The sequence below is a fragment of the Prunus dulcis genome, chromosome 5, assembly GCF_902201215.1.
Source record: "Prunus dulcis chromosome 5, ALMONDv2, whole genome shotgun sequence".
In the NCBI taxonomy this organism is placed as follows: Eukaryota; Viridiplantae; Streptophyta; class Magnoliopsida; order Rosales; family Rosaceae; genus Prunus; species Prunus dulcis.
The window spans coordinates 10,712,107-10,722,321 of NC_047654.1; the positions used below are offsets into that span (position 1 = coordinate 10,712,107).

At 38.1% G+C, this 10,215-nt stretch overlaps 1 pseudogene; it reads right to left on the reverse strand.

The window, feature by feature from the left end:
* LOC117629025 lies at positions 1–8,917 on the reverse strand (annotated as a pseudogene).
* Between the last annotated feature and the right edge of the window lie 1,298 nt (positions 8,918–10,215).

Consider the following 10,215-nt stretch of genomic DNA (forward strand, 5'->3'; position numbering starts at 1 on the left):
TCAAAGCAATTTTTCTCGAATGGCGTCTCGTAACTGACATTTCTCAAGAACCTTTTAGACATAGATTGGATGATAAGTTTAAGTTAGTAAAAGGAAGTCAGATTATTAGAATGTTAGTAACTGATTAATGTTGTTAAACCTTCAATTAAGATTCAGAGAACTCTATCATCTTACAAGTGTACATCCTAATATCCAAAACGTAAGTTATTAACAACCAGCACAGACAAGCAAAAACTTTACCTCCCATATTTCATAATCAGTATGCTCTGATAAGGGGTCTAGATTGAATCTCACAGACCCACTGAATACTGTTGGATCTTGAGGGATGATCCCGAAACGCGATCTTAAATCATGAAGTCCAATCTTACAAATGTCATAATCATCCACAATGATCCTTCCCTCTGTAGGCTCTACCAGACGAAACAAAACGCTGATAAGAGTTGTCTTTCCACTTCCAGTCCGGCCAACAATCCCAATTTTGTACCCTCCTTCAATTATGCAATTTATCCCTCGAAGAACTAGTGGAGCATTTGGCCTATACCTTACCTGCATAGTTTCATTCAATATCATACACAAGCACCATTGTTCATAGAGTTACACTCTTTGGTATATCTTTCTCATACTAACCTTTAAATCATGTATTTCCATTTTACCAGCAGTAGGCCAATTGTCGGCAGGTCTGTTTTCATCTATTACTTTTGGAGCCTCACTAGGAATATGCATGTATTGTTCTATCCTTTCTACAGAAATCATTGAATTTTCTAGCATGCATTGGAATTGGACAGAAACTGCTAGGAATACATTTAATGAGAGACCATATGACAGTGTCATCCCAATAAAACCTGCCAAAATTTTAAGCAAAATGTTAGACAATATATAATATAGATGGTTACATGAAATCAATTTCAGGCACAAGAAATTGATGGTGGAAGCAACCAGAGGAAGAGGCGTCAAAATGAATCAAAGAAATGGCAAGGGCTGAGGCTGAGAGAACAATAGCACATAGAAATTCAAGACGTTCGATCAGCCACTCATTTGCTGAAAATCTGCTGAAGTCAGCACTAGCATTTGCATCAATTAAATCCAAGTTCTTAGAGAAGAACCGGTCCTCCTCGCCAAAAGCTCTGATTGTCAAGGCTCCAGCAATGGATTCGGCAATGTGGCTTGCAAGTGCAGACTTTGTCGTGCCATTCATTCGCATTAACTCTTTTGCAGAAGCAAAGTAGTAATTCTATTGTAGAAAAGAACATCAAATAGAAGATTTGTTGTTTAGGAAAGGCAAAAAGTTTAAGGAAAACATTCAGGTGTGCAACTTGTCTATGTGCCCTCTAAAATACATCTGTCAAATAACTAAACAAGAAGGTTGGTTTAAATGTATTACCTGAAGTAGTACAGTAACATAAATTGTTGGAATAATCAGAAACACGATTGGCCAAGTAATAGAAACCAATACTAATAATGTGCTGTATGTCATCAAAGTTGACCCAACAGAAATTCCTAACTTGAAAGCTACTTCAAGGTCGATGATATTCATATCAGTAGATACCTACACAAAATAGCCATGCAAATGTAAGTTCCATTAGGGTACTTCACAGTAGAACATTCAAAGCTTTTTTTGTGTGTGGAAATTCTTAAGTCTTACCCTACTAAGTACCCTTCCCACGGGTGTTGAGTCATAAAACAGCATTCGTGCTCGGAAAAGAGAGTTCAGTAGTGTATCAAAAATCGACTTGGATGCACCACATCCTAAGTTAACTAGAAAGAAGAATCGAAGAAACAAAGCGAATGACATGATGCTCATGATCAGAGAATAAACAGCAAATAGTTTGACTCTCGATACGCTATAATCCTGAAGCTTGGCAGCCAACCAATAAGATTGAATTAATTGCCCAACTAGGAATATCACATGAATAAAAATTGACGAGAAGAAGTGCAAAAATCCCTTGCTCTGCTTCAAATACTGAATGTATAGCCTGAAACCAGTGTCTCCTGTGTGAGAATGTGAAGATAAAAAGTCCCACATTGGAAAGTTAAGAAACCTAGCAAGGGCTTATAAGGAGTTGGGTTACTCTCCCCATTGCCAATTGGTTTTGGGGTGGAACCTCAACTTCCTTCATCCTGTTTCTTTTTCTTCTTTTTTAATCAATTGATCCCCAGAAGATTCTTTTTGCGGTACCTCAGTTTTAACTTTCTCAATCTCTTCAATAGAGGATTTATGTTTTCTTTTAGAAGCATATTCAACTTGCCTCTCACACCCAGCAGTGTCATTGTGTACATTGACCAGGTGTTGGAACTCTTGACAAGAAGTCAGCAACTCTTTATAAGGAGCTGCTTTTAAAATTTTCCCTGCAGACATCAACTGTGAAGAAAAAAATGTATTACTTGAACTAATTCTACTGAAATATGAGATTCAGCTGCAGATCAAAATCATATAAAAAATGTTAGCATGTTTATAACCTACCAAAATGGAATTAAATGATGGAAGGAAGTCTACTTGGTGTGTCACAAGCATAACTGTCTTCTCCGACAGAGCTCCTATGATATATTCCTGAAAAACTTCCATATTAGCTTGAGAAAAGAGACAAAACCATTACAAGTTTGAGATGCAAATAATGAATTACATTAAATAAGCTGGTTGCAGTATGGGCATCAACTGCACTGAATGGGTCATCCAAGAGGTAGACATCAGCATTTTGATAGAGTGCACGGGCAAGTTGAATGCGCTGCTTCTGCCCACCACTTAGATTCACACCTCTTTCTCCTATCTGAGTGAGATCATGGAATGGAAGCATCTCAAGGTCCTTTAATAGAGAGCACTTCTCAAGTGTTTCTTGGTATCTAACATGATCCATGACAGACCCAAACAGAATATTTTCTTGTATAGTTCCTGTTTGGATCCATGCAGACTGAGAAACATACGCTATCTTCCCATGCACTTGAACCTGTAGAGTATGGCAGACAGAAACTTTACTAGAAAGACTTTCCCATCTAAAGTAGTTTAATAAATTGTTTAGAAGTGAAATGATTACTTACAATGCCATTGATGCGCGGAACTTCTCCAAGAATTGCAGCTAAAAGGGTTGATTTACCTGAGCCAACCTCTCCACAAATTGCTACTTTTTCTCCTGGTTTAACCACCAAATTAATGTTCCTTAATGTGGCCTTTTTAGCACTAGTGTCCCATGAAATTTCAGAAGATCTAATAAGAATTGAATGCTCAAATTCTACGCCAATGCTTGCTTTTCTTGTTTGTCTGTGCTCCAGCTCTGGTGCATCAAGGAAGTACACAATCCGAGATAATGAAACCTTTGCTTCAATAAATGCTCCAAAAACATCTGAAATCTGCCTAATTGGCTCCTGAACATTGCGCAAAGTTGCTAGATATGTGAAAACATTACTAGCAGATAGTTCAAATCCAAGCGAATAGCATGTCCAAAAGGTAACAGCTGAAACTAAAATAGGACTTGACCAAAATACTGCCAAATGATATCCCTTTTGTGACAATACTTGAGATATCAACTTTAGTTCATCTGCTCTTAACCCTTCTATGACATTCTTAAAAATTTGTTTCCCAGGAATACAGCTTCAAGATCTTCATATTTGAAGGTGCTTCTGAAATGGCCTTCAGCCTCCTATTTTGTGTTGAAGTTTCTATAGAACAGTAGATTTCTTGCACACTAAGTATATGAGACAAAGTTGTAGAGAGAAAGAGAGAGGGAGAGAATCTGTTGCAGAGAGAAATGATTGGAATAATGCAATGCACACACTGATTTCATTTCTAACAGAACATTCCAATTTGTACAGCAATATGAGCTGCACACTTGGCATGAGCTAGGACCTATGAGACCTACCCTCTAGAAACAAATCTAAGCCTTACACCTGTCAACTAACAAACTTAAACCAGTAACAGAATTTACATTTCAACATTCCCTTCTAAATTGTTAACTGGTTTAACACCAAGCAATCCTCTAAGATAGTTAAACCTGTCTTTAGACAGAGCTTTAGTGAAAATGTCAGCCACTTGTTCTTCAGACCTGCAGTATCTCAAGTCCACCACTCCATCTTGTAAAGCATCTCGGATGAAATGATATCTGCGGTTGATGTGTTTGGTTTTCTGATGGAAAACAGGATTTCTTGTCATTGCAATGGCAGAAGTGTTGTCCACCATTAATGGAGTTGCATCAGTTTTCAATTCTCCAAAATCCTCTAGAACAAACCTCAACCATATTGCTTGTGTAGTAGCTTCACTTGCACTGACATACTCAGCCTCAGCTATGGAGAGAGCAACACTATGTTGCTTGACTGATGCCCAAGAAAATACTCCACTGCCAAAAGAGAAAGCATAGCCAGAGGTGCTTCTCATGTCATCTTGGCTTCCTCCCCAATCACTATCACAATATCCAATTAGAATGGCTTCTTTTCCTTTTTGATATTCAATACCAAAATCAATGGTGCCTTGAATATACCTCAGCACTCTCTTGGCTGTTCCATAGTGTTTCTTTGTTGGACAATGCATGAATCTAGCTAATAGGCTAGCTGCAAACATTATGTCTGGTCTTGTAGCTGTCAAATACAATAGACTGCCCACAATCTGTCTGTACTCATTCTCATCTGCAGGATCACTTCCATCATCTTTGCACAATTTTTCAGTTGCCACCAGAGGAGTACTGACTGGCTTACATTGCTTCAAACCAAACTTGTCCAGCAAAGTCAGAGCATTCTTCTTTTGATTTATGAAAATGCAGGATTCAGTTTGAATCACTGCCATACCAAGGAAATGATATAAAAGGCCTAGATCAGTCATTTCATACCTTCTCATCATTTCAGTCTTGAATTCATCAATTAATTCTTCACTACTGCCTGTATACACAATGTCATCAACATAGATTGAGACTATTAGAGTTCCAGAGTCTTCCTTAGTCTTGCAATACAAAGTAGCCTCACTTGTGCTTCTGACATAACCACAGCTAACAAGGTAGGCATTGATTTCCTCATACCAGGCTCTTGGAGCCTGTTTCAAACCATACAAGGCTTTCTTCAACTTGTACACTTTGTCTTCATAGTTTGTAGTTACAAAACCATCCGGTTGATCTACATAGACTTCCTCCTTAAGCACACCATTTAGGAATGCAGACTTGACATCTAACTGGTATAATTTCCACCCTTTTTGAGCTGCCAAAGCTATGAGAGTTCTAATTGTGTCAAGTCTGGCCACAGGAGCAAATGTCTCATTGAAATCGATTCCAGGCTTTTGTGCATAGCCTTTGACTACCAGCCTAGCTTTATGCTTCTGTATTGAGCCATCAAGGTTCAATTTGGTCTTATAAACCCATTTCACACCAATCACAGGTTTATCACTTGGTCTATCAACTAGTTTCCAAGTCTCATTTTTCTCAATCATATCCATTTCTGCTTCCATTGCCTTTTGCCAAGCTTTATCCTTTGATGCTTCAGCAAAGTTCTCTGGCTCAATGATGCTCATATTGCATCTAGCATAAATCTCAGTGATGTCTCTAAGCTTTACAGGTGTAGAACTTGGAGAATCACTTGGTGAAGCAACATTAGTAGCAGCTGTAGTTACTTGAGGTGGGCTGGGAATGTCTATCATTGTTTCTTCATGCTCCTCTTCACTACTTCTGGAAGTGTCTTCAGACCTCATCTGAACTGTGACAGAATCAACAGTTTGTGTTTCCCAATCCCATAGTGAGTTCTCATCAAAGATCACACTTCTAGATGTAGTGATCTTGTTGGTTTGCAAATTGTACACTTTGTATCCCTTTTCACATTTGCCATAGCCAACAAAAATGCACTTAACAGCTGCATCTTCCAGTTTAGACCTCAACTGATTAGGCACATGATAGAAACATATAGAACCAAACACTTTTAAGTGTTTAACCCTAGGCTTTCTTCCACTAAAAGCTTCAAATGGAGTGACATTATCTAAAGCTTTTGTGGGGCATCTATTCCGGATATAGACAGCTGTATTCACTGCCTCTCCCCAAAATTTGTATGGTAGTTTCTTCTCTTTCATCATTGTTTTGCTCATCTCAACAATGGTCCTGTTCTTTCTCTCAGCAACCCCATTTTGCTGAGGTGAATAGGCCATGGTTAGTTGTCTTTCCAACCCAATTTCTTCACAAAACTGCAGAAATTCAGCAGAGGTATATTCCCCACCTCTGTCACTTCTAAGTTTCTTCAGTTTGTATCCACTTTGTAGTTCTACCATAGCCTTAAATTTCTTGAAAATATTAAAAACTTCTGACTTGAATTGCATGAAGTACTCCCAGCACATTCTGGTGCAGTCATCAATGAAAGTCAAAAAATATTTGTTTCCACCTATTGATGTGGTCTGCATTGGACCACAAACATCTGAATGAACCAGCTCCAGAGGTAAACTAGCTCTCCAAATTTTCTCTTTACCAAAAGCCTCTCTGTGGGATTTTCCAATTGCACAGTTTTGGCAAATTCTGTTTGCATTTCCGATTTCAGGCAGACCATAGACCAGCTCCTGTTGTTGTAACAACTTCAGACTCTGCATATTCAAATGGCCAAACCTCCTATGCCAATCCCAAGTGGATTCTTCAATTGTTGCTTTCATAGCCACTGAATTTGCATATTTCAATGACAGTGGGAAGCATCTGTTTCCTGTCATGGAAACCTTTGCCAGCAGATTCTCCATTGACCTGTCATCAAATATTTCAACCATAGAATCACCAAAGACAAGATAGTAGCCATGCTCTACCATTTGACCTACACTAAGTAAGTTTTCATCCAATCCTGGTACAAGCATAACCTCTTTGATATATCTAGGCCCAGCTTTAGTGTCAATCACCAAAGTTCCTTTTCCAGTTGCTTCCACTAAGTCTCCAATGCCCATTTTTACCTTTGCAGTGACTTTGGTGTCAATATTGACTAGAAGGGATGCTTGTGAAGTCATGTGGTTGCTGCATGCACTGTCCACATACCACACACCATTATTTTTCACTATGGCAGCAGCATGACAAGCATAGAACATGTTGCCTTCTTCCTCCTTGTGTGATGCATAGTTAGCAGCTTCTGGTTTTCCCTTGCAGTCTTTGGCTATATGACCAAACCTATCACATTTATAACATTTAGGTTTGCCTTTAAACCAGCAGACACCAAAATGCAATTTGTCACAGGTTTTGCAAGGCACCTTTGCTCCCTCAGTCTGACATTCCTTTTTAGAATTGTTTTCAGACTTTGAGTCCCACTTCTTCCCTTTCTGAGATTTCCAATTCTTTTTGGATTTGGAACCCCCTGCCTGCCCTGTGTTAGACTGATCTTTAGAGCTCACATTCAAACTAGAGAAAGCCTTCTCAGTCACTCTCTCATTATGCCTCTGCAGCCTTTGTTCATGAGATTTTAGAGATCCTATAACCTCTTGAACCCCTATAGTTTCTGTATCTTTTGTCTCCTCTATAACCTCAGCAATGGAATCATATTCTCTGGATAAACTAATCAAGAGTTTCTGAACAATTCTCTGTTCAGTTAATTCTTCACCATAAGCCTTCATTTGATTTACTAGCTCAAGTAGTTTAGTGACATATCCAGACAATGATTCATCATCATGCATACGAGTGTATTCAAATTCTCTCCTAAGAGCTTGAAGTTTCACAGATCTTACCTTCTTGTCTCCTCTGAATTCTTGCTGCAGGATTTCCCATGCTTCCTTGGCTGATTCCTTCAAAGCAATTCTGGGAAAAATATCATCAGAAACTGCATTCTGGATCAGACCCAATGCCTTAGCATCTTTGGCAATATTTTCTTCCAAAACAAGCTTTTGAGCTGCTGTCAGATCTTCTCCTTCTTCCTTCTTCACAGATTGCTCATACCCATTCTCAACCATATCCCACAGCTTGTGAGATTTGAAGATTGTGCACATCTTTATTCTCCAGAAATCGTAGTTGCTTCCATTGAAGATGGGAGCACGAAGCTCACTCATGCTAGATCCAGCCATGTGAGACTAGATAATGCTACCTTCAACTGGATTGATTTCACTACGCCCAGTCTCAGATCAGAACCTTCGCTACTGATACCATGTTGAAGTTTCTATAGAATAGTAGATTTCTTGCACACAAAGTATATGGGACAAGGTTTTAGAGAGAAAAGAGAGGGAGAGAATCTGTTTGGCAAAATGAATGTAATCAGCACACTGTATTCATTTCTAACAGAACATTCCTTTTGTACAACAGAGAATATGATCTCAGCCATACAATTTAGTGTCAGCAATATGAGCTGCACACTTGGCATGAGCTAGGACCTATGAGACCTACACTCTAGAAACAAATCTAAGCCTTACACCTGTCAACTAACAAACTTAAACCAGTAACAGAATTTACATTTCAACATTTTGTGCCACCATGAACTTCGTTTGATACTCATGCTGCAACTTGGCCAATGGAGAGCTTGCCAGCACACTCAATATGACTACAATTAGAGCTGAAACAATTGCCAACCCCACTGAGAACTAAACAATAAGTAGTGAAAGGCATAGTTGAAGGCTTGTGGTCCACATCTGATGAAACCAGTATGGAAATTCACCAATTCTGTAAGCATCCACTATGACATAATTCACCATCTCACCAGGCGAATGAGCCATCTTCACAGAATTAGAGAGTCGTAGTTGCTTCTGATATATTGCTGCTGACACCAATGATCTCACTTGGAGCCCGATCAATCTAGTTTTAAAGTACCACTGCCTCTCTGACAGTGATTCCAAGGTTTTCACAATGAAGAGAGCAAGAGTCAGTGCATAACCCTCATATTTAAAAGCTGCATTGCCTTCAACAATCTTAATGAAGGCCATGAGAAACAGTGGACTGCTTGTGGTTGTGAGAATCTTGATCAGTGCGTATAGCCCAGAAATAAAAAATTCTCCCCTCTGGCAATAAAACATTATGGACAAAATAGAGAGAGGGTCTTCTCTTTTTTTTTTTTTAAAATAGTACAGCCGCGCGGCTATACCCAAGGTTTTATTTTTTTTAAAAATGGACCTTGTGGTGACACGTGGCGCCTAATGGATGGGGTTCATCTGTTTTTATATTTAAAAATGAGTATAAATAGTATAGCCGCACGGCGATACTCATTTTTATTTTTTATTTCTTTAATTTTAGTATCAGATGAACCTCCTTCCTTCCTTCCTTTTGTTCAATTGCTCCATAAATTTTAAGTACCATGTTCGAGCTCAATCAGCCTGTCGCAATAGTGGAATATCTTCATCCTCAAGAATCTTTTGCTTTCCTATTCTGGCCCATTTTGTTCAAGTATGGACCATATGGTCTGGTTCGTTGGCATGAGAATTAAGATGAGAACTAACACATGTTACACCAAGACAAAAAATAATGATTGAGAAGTAACATTTTATGTTTTAAGAGTTATTTACACTAACATCCTTGAGGTTTTCGGTGTTTTCACAAAGGTCCTGAGATTTTAAAAATTACATGAACACCCCCTTAGGTCTTAAATTGTTTTCACAAAACCCATTTCCCTTGATTTTTTTAGGATGTAGAATCAATGAAAAGAGGTTTTGTGAAAACAAATTAAAACCCCAGTTAGTGTTCGTGTAATTTTTAAAACCTCAAAGGGTTTTGTGAAAATACTAAAAACCTCAGGAGTATTAGTGTAAATAACTCTATGTTTAATTATTACAAATCAATATGATATCTACCACAAAACCAACCACAGAAGAGTAGTTATTCAAAATCTGCTTTCATAAAGACAAAGTGGAAATCATTAACACAACATATTGAGAGGACCTTTCAGAATTTGAAGCCAAAAACATACAAGCATGCTCCCTTTCTAAACTGTGACCATAGTCTGAAATATCGATAATATCGAGGAAATATCGAGGATATTTCGATTTTTTTGAATCACGGATATTTCGGAACATATCCATGTACATATTGTATAAATATCGACAATATCGACGATAATATCGGAAAATATCGATGTCGATAATTTCGCTCACATTTCAGCAATATTTTGTCAAAATATCGGTGTAATATCGCTAAAATATCGAAAATATCGATGTGAAGGAAAAAAAAAGTTTTTTTTAAAAAAAAAAGGGAAAAAGGGGAAAAAGGGAAGAAAAAAGCACAAAGGGGATATGAACCCCTCCTATTTTACTCCTCCAACACCTTAAACACCATATCACTTATGTTTTTGTGATAGTATGCTAAAATATTTATATTTATA